An 11,923-nucleotide genomic window follows, 5' to 3' on the forward strand; every position below is an offset into this window, starting at 1 on the left:
CTAATAGTTGCAACTCTATGTATGTTAATATATACAATATGTTTCTGAGTGCTATGGCTGTGTATAAAGTTGTATTTTACAATGTGAATCCATTGTCAGACAAATCACTTTCATGCTGGAGATGGTGTAGAGAAAATAAATCAAGTCTAAATCAAATAAAACTTTATTCCATTCTTTCCCTCCAGGAATATCAGAATTCATTTAACTATCCATTTGTCCTAATGAAATCTTCAGTTGTACACATAATGCAGGTGAATGGAGCCGCATTCCCAATTTGATCCTCACTCACAAACCAGAAGAAACTAGACTGGTAGGGGCAGAGAGCACTGCAGCTGGAGTTACAACGCAGGCCCTTGGGCCAACTCTTGCTTAAATCTGTTTCCCTGCATGCACCCCAGAGCAAGCAAGCCAGACATCTTCTAGGGTCTCTTCCATCTTTAAGTTGGTATGTTTTCCCCCTTACAGTAAATATCTATAAAAGAGTCAGGGAAAGAGAGTTTGTTTTTTCAACAATGAAGGCAGAGATCACATTTTTCTAAAACGACAGAAGAGAATTTTAGATTCTGTTGCAAAGTCCCTGCTTCCAGAACTTCTGCCAAATTTTTCTTAAAATCTGTTCATGCAGGGGCACCTGAGTGGCTCAGTTGGTTAAGCTTCTGCCTTCAGCTCGGGTCGTGATCCCAGAATCCTGGGATCCAGCCCTGCTGGAGCCCTGCCAGGAGTCTGCTTCTCCCTCTCCCTCTCCCCCTACCCCGGCTCTCCTGCACCTGCGCATACTCTCTCTCTCTCCTTCTCTCTCTCTGTGTCTCAAATAAATAAATAAAATCTTTTTTTTTTTTTTTTTTTAAGGAAAACTGATCATGCCATGTCTCTGGTTAAAAGCTTTTGCTTCTCCACTTGCTCAATGACTGATTTGGACATCTTTAGATAAAGATCCAAATAATTTGGTTCATTGAACTACTGTTATCCTATTTCCAGCTACCCTCTACATCCCAATAGACAATATCCTGAAAAGCTCTATATGTCTGCACATCCTGTTCCTCTACCTCCAGTGTCCTTATTCCTCTTTTCTGTTGTCAGATTCCTATGGGGTGCCCTCCACTGAGAACACACAGCTAGCTATTTATTTCTATATCTATCACAGCCTTTACTACATTGTATTGTAACTTCCCTGGTAAAGTCTGTCTTATTCACTAGACGATTTCTTCTTTGGAGAAAAAGATCATGTCTTACTTATCTTTGTGTTACCGGTTTCTAGCACCATGCTCGGTACATACTAAGTGTTCCATACATATTTGCTTTGTGTGAAACTGCAGATAGGTTTAGGCAAAAAAAAAAAAAAAAAGCAAACAAACAAGTATCTGTTATGAGCCAGCTCTAGCCCCAGTTGCTGCCTGATGTTACTATAGTGACTTTAAAAGTTACAAAAAGTGCCCAGCATACATAATATTCTTCCTCATAGTGAGTACAAGGGTCAAAAGATATTCCTTGGGTAGGTTTATCAGTAAGAGAAAAATTAGTGCATTCATTCATAAACACGTGTTTGTTCTCAGTGAATGAAACAACTCTACAGAGCACTCTTAGTAATGAGAAATATGAGAAGTTTGAGAGCTCAGTTTCCCCCAAAAAAATCTGCTTCAGGACATCCTTTGTCATTTGCAGGTTTCTTTGAGCCTCACCATTTGCCAGCTGCTGATGAGGTAAAAATGTTACAGGAGAGTATCTCTCCTTCGAGCCGATGAACTCAACTCAAGTAAGAACTTATCTGTGACTAGAAAAAAAGTGGCTATAAATCTGGGTGTTGAAATTTATTGACACAAACTGTTACTTGTATTAGTAGGAACAGAATTAATCTATTTTTTTTAAAGATTTTATTCATTTACTAGACAGTCAGAGATCACAAGTAGGCAGAGAGGCAGGCAGAGAGAAAGAGGGGAAGCAGGCTCCCCACTGAGCAGAGAGCCAACGTGGGGCTTGATCCCAAGATCCTGGGATCATGACCTGAGCTGAAGGCAGAGGCTTTAACCCACTGAGCCACCCAGGTGCCCAGAATTAATCTATTTTAAGAAAAACTCTCCCATAAGCAAAAATTTGCTCTGAAATAGTTCTGCAAAATCAAAATGGATTCATAGAGAGCCCAGGTATAAATCCATACATCTACAGTCAACTAATGTTCAACAAGGATGCTAAGAACAGAAAATGGGGAAAGGATAGTCCCTTTAATAAAAGGTGCTGGAAAAACTGGTTAGCCACATACAGAAGAGTAAAATTGAACCCTATCTCACACCATATCCAAAAATTATTGCAAAACTTAACTAAAATAAAACCTAAATCTGTAAATCTGCTAGAAGTAAACATAGGCAGAAAGCTTTCTTGACATAGTCAAGGCAATGATTTTTTGGATAGGATACCAAAAGCATAAGCAATGAAAGCAGAAGTAGAAACTGCAAACTAAATATCTTCTGTGGCTCTCAAACTTAGCTCTATCTTCTTAGAAACCTCTATGCCAGGAGAGTCAAACAGAGGAAGAAGAAAATAGGCCAGTCGAAGTGCAAAAGAAAGCTGAGGCAGAGGTCCAAGTAAACCACTAGCTTGTGCACCCACGCAAGCCCCAGGAGCAGGAATATATAAAGCTGACAGTCCAGAACATAGGTAGAAATTGTTGGACTTCATGCTGTGCTACTCTCTAGAACTTGACTCAGTGCATCTTGAACATCTATCACCAAATGATCACTGTAACCACCTCTGAGAGATTCACCTTGCACATGCCAAAACAGTTCTTTATGGTCTTTACTTTTGATCTGAATGTTCTGGGCTAGTTCTGTTGTCAGTTGTGGCTAAATGTAACATGTGTACAATAAATCACCTTTTCTGCTATCCTAGCTGAAGAAAAAAAGCCATCAACCAACCAACCAACCATCAATAAAAAGTTTCTTCACATCAAAGCAAACAATCAATAGGGTGAAAAGGCAACTTATGGACACAAACAACTCATTAACAAAACCCCAAATAATCCAATTAAAAAGTGGGTAAAAGGTCTGAATAGACATTTCAAAAAAAGACGTACAAATGGCCCACAGGTGTAGGACAAGGTACTCAATATTACCAATGTCAAGGAAATACAAATCAAAATTACAATGAGATATCACTTGATAAGTGTTAGAATGGTTATTGTCAGAAAGACAAAAGATAACAAGCCTTGGGCGCCTGGGTGGCTCAGTGGGTTAAGCCGCTGCCTTCGGCTCAGGTCATGATCTTAGGGTCCTGGGATCGAGTCCCACATCGGGCTCTCTGCTCAGCAGGGAGCCTGCTTCCTCCTGTCTCTCTCTGCCTGCCTCTCTGCCTACTTGTAATCTCTCTCTGTCAAATAAATAAATAAATAAATAATCTTTAAAAAAAAAAAAAAAAAGATAACAAGCCTTGGCAAGGATGAGGAGCAAAGGTAACACTTGTATGCTGTTGGTGGGAATGTAAATGGAAGGGCCATTATGGAAAACAGTATGGAAGTTCTCCTAAAGTTAAAAATAGGAGTATCTACTTATGATCTAGCAATCCTGCCCAGGTGAATATCTGCATTCCTATGCTCATTTCAACATTATTAACAATAGCCAAAATATGGAAACAACAAATGTCTATTAATGCATGAATGGATAAAGAGATTATAGTATATACAAACAATAGAGCATTATTCCACCTTAAAAAGACGGAAATCCTGCCATTTGCAACAAGATGGATGAACCTAGAGGATATAATGCTAAGTGAAATAAGCCAGATGCATATACGGCATCATCTCACTTATATATGGAATCTCAGTCAATATCGTGGAAGTAGAGAGTAGAATGGTGGTTACCAGGGGCCAGGGGAAGGGGAAAATGGAAAATGTTGGTCCAGGGATACAAAGTTTTAGTTATGTAAGATGAATAAATTCTGGAGATCAAATGCACAACAATGTAACTATAGTTAACAATGCTTTATTGTACACTTGAAATTGGCTAGAAAGGTAGATTTTAAGTGTTCTTGCTGTTAAAAAAGAAAGAAAGAAAATGGTAACTATCTGAATTATGGATGTGTTAATTATCTTCTTTAATAGGAGTGGGGACAAGTAGAGGGAAAGGAAGAGTGAGACTCTTAAGCAGGCTCCCCACTGAGTAGGGAGCCCAGTGTGGGGCTGATCTAACAACCTTGAGATCAGGACCTGAGCTGAAATCAAGAGTCAGACGCTTAATTGACTGAGCCACCCAGGTGTCCCTGGATGTTAATTATCTTTATTGTGGTGATAATTTTACAATGGATATGGATATCAAATAATCAAATTATACACATTAAATGTATGCAATTTTAATTGTCAAATACATCTCAAGAAAAAAATCAAAATAGATTCTTGATCAAGGCTTCTTGGTCATTTCCTATGCAAAGACAAAAGATTTTTGTACATTATTATAGGCAGCCTTTTAACAGTCTTTTCAATATCTGATTCAATTCAACCTATCAAAAGTAAAAACGAACAAATTTTTTTAATAAAAAGTTCCTATATAGACTGCACTTGTTGTAATATAATGTCCATGTAATAACTTACATTGATCAAGCACATACCATGTACCAGGACTAAATTGTTTATCATGTAATAATTCAATTAATTATCATAAGAATCTTCTGGGTATGGATTATTATTTCCATTTTTCTCTCAAAAACTGAGGGACAGAGAGACTATGTAATTTTTCACATTACTTGACCAGTTAGGGTCAGAACTACATTAAAAATCCAGACAAACTGACCCCTGAATCAACGTTTACAATTACGCTGCCCCATTCTTTACACTGGACTATGCTGTATTCTACACAAGAAAAAATTTTAAAAACAAATAATTTTAATTGGTGACTTTTCTGATAATTAAGTTGAATCTTGTTTTTTGTAGGATATTTTTGCCATCAAAAAATCCTATCTTAAATGAAAGCATAAAAATCCCAAGGAGGTTGAAACAGTATGAATTGTAACATGGCAATAGAATTAACTGTGGAAACTCAGGACTCACAAAAAAAGTAGACCTCATTTTCAATTTATGAGCTGTGCTCCATTCTCTAGATGTGACTCTTGATCAGAAAGCAGCCATTACCTCAGGTCCTTCTGATATTTTATGCACAAACCCAGCTCCAACACCAAAAAATAGGGCAGCAGTGGCCAGAAACACCTCTTTATGGTTACTCTTCCTCTGTTATGATTCACAAGATAATAAGTGCTTGACATAATGGAAGAAATTTTTGTGCCAGCAAGTCATGTAATGACATTTTCTGGAAGGTGTCTCAATTGCTTCATTTTAAGAAAAACATGGAAAAAATTAGAATAGCCTCAGGAATGCTTAAAGCTTCTGCTATATTTTTGGATAAGATGCATCTTTGATTTTATATAATGTATCTTGGATAGTATTTATATAAAAATTACTGCCATGACTAAGAAAAAAATATTAGAATTGTTCTAACTGCATTTTTCTCTTTTCATTCTGATACATTGAATATCAAAATTACAAAGGAATTCCTGAACTTTTCCTATGAGTTCTTTTTTAAAAATATTTTGTTTATTTGACAGAGAGAGAGGGAGCACAAGCAGGGGGAGTGGCAGGCAGAGGGAGAGGGAGAAGCAGGCTCCCCTCTGAGCAGGGAGCCCAATATGGGGCTTGATTCCAGGACCCTCCAGATCATGACGAGAGCTGAAGTAAGAGGCTTAAATGACTGAGCTACCCAGGCACCTATGAGTTCTTAATATATTGGTCTTACATGAAATATGAATCCACCCTAGAATGCTAGAAGGCTTTCATAAAGCAGTACAAAATTAAAAGAGCAAAGCTATAAAATTCTAAAATATTTCACATACACCACATAATTCACATTATAATATCAACAGTGTCTTCATAGCAATCTCAACAACTTAGGTAAGTATCTTGTGAAAAAAAATTACAGAAGATGTATGTATGTATTACGTGTGTTTCAAAATACTAAAATATAAAAATATATGCTTGTATATTCATCTATCTAACAATATAATGTGGAAGGCAATAACAGCCAGTCTATCAATCTAGCAAGTTGTAGTGGCAAAATAAATATTATACACTGAAAGCAGATTTTTCAAAGTGACACTTTCATTATTCTTTATTATAAAGGTTAAAATGAGACAACAGAAATTGGCATGTGTGATATTTTCAATAATCTGAAATAGATTAGAATTGATTGAGTACATCGAAATAACATAAGGTAAAGCTTCCCTGTTTATAAACTAAATTAGATAAAATCTACATCTTAATCTATTTAATGCATCCTATACTGGGAATGAAATAGTGGACATGCAGTGATATAAGTCACGTAAGTTTTCTGGGCCTTATTTTAAAAAAAAAAAAAACAGCGTTCAAATCAACCTTTTGATCAGAATTGAAGTAGATTAAAAATCAAGTGTCATGGATCTCAGCCATTAGTCATGGTTAGAGCTATTAGAATACTTAACAGGGGAAAATTTTCACATATAAAGAAAATAATCCCATAAGGTTTTGGGGGGTATCTTTTGAGTTATCTAAAATCAACATAGCAAGTTTCACTGGTTATGTTGTTTTATCAAAATAATTAATTACAGAATGGGTCTTATCCTCAGAGAGGCTGCCACTTAACCTTCTTTATCAATCTTACTACATGCATGATGGAGAATTTAATTCTAGATATTCCAAAAATAGTTGTATAGAAATAAGTATTTTTATAAATTTCTACCTCCTTCTTTGTATGTTTTATAAACTGATCTCAAAATATCACAGACTGTATATTATTTCTGAGACTTTCCTGCTTATTTCTTCTGAAGTTCATGTAAAAGAAATTCTTAATCTTTTAAGAATCATGAATCTATTTAGAATCCGATGATAGCTATGATATTTTCCTTTCTAAAAAATGTGCATATTCAGTTTGTATCTGATTTCAGGACATCACTGCAACCCAGGTTAAAAACTTCTTTTCATAACAAATACTTGACTTTTTCAAGTTGGGCTGTATGAAATGCATTGGACTTCTCAAAAGAAAAGTGGATCAGTGAATTTACTGGATAGGGTCTCAGAAGATTTTGAAGGGTGATTATGTATGGCATTAGAAGTGTTTATCTGTTTATTGAGCAACAAATCTCATTTCCCTAGGTGAACATGTTCATTAGGGCCTCTACTGGATTACTTACCTTTTTTAAAAAAAATTTAAAGACTTTTTTTTAAGGTTTTATTTATTTATTTGACAGAGAAAGAGTCACCAAGAGCAGAAACACAAGCAGAGGGAGTGGGAGAGGGAGAAACAGGCTTCCTGCTGAGCACGGAGTCCATGTGGGGCTGATCCCAGAACCCCTGGATCATGACCTGAGCTGAAGGCAGTTGCTTAACAAATGAGCCTCCCAGTCACCCTACTGGTTTATTTATCTTTGGCGAGATTATCTCCTCCAGGCCTCATTGCCAATTCAAATGGCTCAGTGTGACCAGTACAAGTAAAATAGTTCTCCCCCATATTCATTCACATGTTAAGCTGATATTTATTGAGTACCTGTTATGTGTTAAGATCTCACCCAACAAGCCAGAACACTGGCTTTAAGAATACAAACACGGAGGCATCTGGGTGGTTCAGTCGTTAACCATCTGCCTTCAGCTCAGGTCACCGTCTCTGGGTCCTGGGATGGAGCCCGCGTCAGGCTCCCTGCTCAGCGGAGAATCTGCTTCTCCCTCTCCCTTTGTTCCTCCCTCTAGCTAATACTCCCTCTCTCTCTCTCTCTCAAATAAATAAATAAAATCTTTTTTAAAAAAAGTATACAGACACAAACAAGAAAAATGAGGTTCCCATGTTCATGAAGCTTCCCTTCTAGTGGAAAGGAAAAGAGAATAAGTAAGTAAACAAATAAGTATAATTTCGAATAGTGGTATGTGCCATGAAGATGTAAAAGAAGGACATGTGGTGAGTCACTGATGTCAGGGAAGAGACATGTTAGAATGTGGTATTAATTGAAATCTCAAAACATGAGGAAGAGCCAGCTGTGGAAAGATTTAGCAGAGGGTACCTAGTAGAGGGAACATCAATCAAAGTCCCTGAGGGGAGATATATGCTTGGCTTCTTCATGGAACCCACAGTATGACAAGCTCACCTAGAGTACACTATGGGCATGATGAAGTCATATATTTGGGTAGGGTGCAATAGTGTAGGACATTGCATATCATTAAAAGGAATTTGGATTTTATTTTAAGTGTAATTAGAGCCATTAGAGAGTTTTAAGCAGCACAGTGGGTAGTACAACCAGATGTATATTTTTAAAAGTTCATTTTGTCTACTGTGATCTTGGACCCAATAGTAGACACAATAGAAGATGTAGCAACTTACATTCAAGGCAGATATAAATTTCTACCACAGACACCCAACAAAGCAATTTATAGTCTGCAAGTAAGAAGTATCTTATGACTAATAACATTTTTTAAAAGATTGTTTTGAAGATTTTTAAAAAGATTATACACGTAGGAGCTACTGGGTGATTCAGTCAGTTAAGCGTCTGCCTTCGGCTCAGGTCCATGATCCCAGAGTCCCTGGATGGAGCCCCAAGTCAAGCCCCCAGTGGGTTCCCTGCTTGGTGGGGAGTCTTCTCCCTCTATCCCTGCTTATGCTCTCTCTCTAATAAATAATACTTTTGAAATAATTATATAATTAATGTGTAATAGTGTTGTTATGCTCGAGCTTTTGCGTCCGAGAGACCACCAAGGGGCCAAGCACCGATGCAATCACAGAGGGTTTATTTGACAAGCTTAAGCTTGGGCCCAAGTATATCCGACACAGCTGAGTATGGACTTGGATCCCGAGGCTAGTTAAGGCAGGGGTTTTTATGGGTCATTACAAGAGGCTTGGGGTGGGTGGAGGAGAAGTTTCAGACTTTTCTGCAGTAAGCTGATTAGCTATTGCCGGGGTGTTGCAGGGTGAAGTACTTTCTTGGAACTTAAGCAGGGTGGGGGTCCCTGGAACTAAAGTAAAGTAGGGGAAAGTTCAGCCCATGGGCCTCCGATGGCTGCCAAAGCTAAGATGACTGTACTTGTGCTAATGCTAAACCTGAGGTGGGATGGCCTTAATTTTCTCAGCCTCCACAGTGTGAGACTTCAAAAATCTCTGGTTCTGTCTATACCTTACGGGAGCTCTAACTTTTCATTTTTTCAATAAATAATTATTGAACAACTTCTATATACCACATATTGTTATAGCCTCATGCTTTTTAAAACTGTCTGGTGAAGGACCAGTTTTTTGCTTTTCTTTCTCAATTCATTGTTGACTTATATTTTTACACAATACAACAAAAATAAGTTACTCGACAAATGAATTTAAAAGATATAATATCTAAGTTTAATTTATTGTTATAGATTCAACAAACATAAAATCTACATTTCAGTAGATACAATCAGAAGAAACTTAACCAAAAGAGAAAAAAGAGTTACAAAGAATTGCAACATGAAACATGTTTAGAAGTCTATACACAGGCAATTAATATAGAAAGTTATTAATAAACTTGTTATTTTCCTTTCACAACAATAACTAAAGAGTATGCAAGGAAATAACAATGTTCCGTATGAAATGCCTCTTCACAGGGCACCTGAGTGGCTCAGTGGGTTAAAGCCTCTACCTTCGGCTCAGGTCATGATCCCAGGGTCCTGGGATTGAGCCCTGCATCGGACTCTCTGCTCAGCAGGGAGCCTGCTTCTCCCTCTCTCTCTCAGCCTGCCTTTCTGCCTACTTGTGATCTCTGTCTGTCAAAAAAATAAATAAAATCTTAAAAAAAAAAAAAAGAAGTGCCTCTTCGGACACTATGAACAAACTCCAACATATCAATATTTAAAAATTTTAGCTCAGTAAATGAGCTTACTTCTTGCTTGCTAAATTATTTAATCAAAGTTGGATTGACAACAAATTATTTCTATTTTTTCCTTTTTTAATTTTTATTATTTTAATTTATTGATATTACTGTGTTATGTTAGTCACCATAAAATACACCATTAGTTTTTGATGCAGTGTTCCAAGATTCATTGCTCAAAAGCAGAGAAACCAGTCTCAGAAAAATATTGATAGGAACAAGAGATTTTTAAGGCGATTTTGGCAAGCTCAGGGTATTTATTTTATTTTAAACATTTATACAAAATGAGACAATTGATATATTTTCAAAATTCTTCTTCAATCCTTCATCATAGCCAGATCTAACAAATTAACCTCTCAAAGAACCATTAAAGCCCAAAATAGCCTATGTTCTGTTCAGCAAGTATAGCCTTGTCCTGTAAGTCTATCAATAGTGAACTTGTATGTTGCAGCAATGCCAAATTGCTGTAAAATCTTCTCACTTAAATTTCTGCGCTCTTCTCATCACAAAACAGTTACACACAATACTGAGACCCGCACCAATTTGTGACTATAATTTGGGGAGCACTGCGATAAAGTACCCTTTCTATGGACAAAATAAAGCTGTATGTTTTCAAAATCATGAAATTCATAGTTGTTTTCTGCTCATCATCATTATAGATAGCACATATTAGAAATAGCAACAATAAAACTCAGTGTTAACCTGAAGGGATTGCTCTTCAGATGAAAATAAGATTTGGAGTAATTTATGTCTCTGACTACCTGGCACTATTTCTTATGTCTGGGATTTGTTACAACAAGAGTTTCCTGCAACGATCATCTATTTGAAGTACTCAGTTCATTTTCTGACCTTACTTCTCTTAAAAAAAAAAAAAAAATACACACACACACACACACACACACACACACACACAGATTTAGCATGTAACAAAATCTATTACGGCTTTTCAAAAACTTCATTTAAAACAATCTTATAATTTCAGCTTTTATTAGGTCAAATGACTACTTTTATAAATGGTATTGTAAATGAAATTATAATCAGGGATAGGCTGGAACTGGCTCATACTCGTTCAAAAAAATGAATTATACGCCTCTCTTTCCATTCAGCATTAGGTGATGTCAGGCTGGTAGTTGATAACAACCTAGATCAAAGACTTACACCATGGAAATCAGCAAACACTACTACTCAAGGTTCTTTTTTCCCCAAAATGCTGGTTATTGAACATTTACTAGCAAATCTCCAGTTGTAATTAATGTTAATTTCAAATTGCTTTAGAGTAAGAAGAATTGACAAAATGACCTTATAAAATCTGAAATATTTCAGGTACTGCTTTCAAAAGGGTTTCATTTATGTTCTTTAGCACCATTAAGAACAATAACAAAAAAGTTTCCTCGGACTATATGAGATAATCTATTTTTCAACATAAATTTATATCATTGGTTCTCTTTGTCCATACAAGCATACATGCACCAAATCACAAGGAGGAATAGCCATGGGTATACAAGAATAATAATGGTATATGTGTGCTTATGTGTGTAAAATTGTTTTCAAATGTGATTTAATAATTATCTCAATATTGGCCTGAATATACAAGCAAAACTCCAGTAATTTCTCCCAGACAACAGCAAAAACTAGAATTGATGAAAAACTTTTTGAAACAATAATGGAAGTAAAAGCCACTGTACCAGTTCGAAGTTGTATCATTGAAAATAATAACATTATTATTATTTCCAATATTGTATTAGAAATAGAACTCATTGCTTGCATCTATAAATATCAGACTGCACTGAAACAAGCTAAATCTATCATAGAAAAATTATACTCTTTTGAAAAATTATATTATTTTTTAAGACAAAATCCTTTTTTAAAGGAAATGGGAAGAGGATAGATATGAGGGTAAATGTTTGATGAATCAGTAAGTAATGATTACCAAATGCATATTTTAAAAAAATGAGCAAGTTGCCTTGCTGGTTAGAGTGTGGTTCTAAAGAAGTTAAGGGCATGTTAGGTCACTCTAACCTGTGATACTAGATTGAAC

This window comes from Mustela erminea, chromosome 11 (genome assembly GCF_009829155.1).
Source record: "Mustela erminea isolate mMusErm1 chromosome 11, mMusErm1.Pri, whole genome shotgun sequence".
Classification (NCBI taxonomy): Eukaryota; Metazoa; Chordata; class Mammalia; order Carnivora; family Mustelidae; genus Mustela; species Mustela erminea.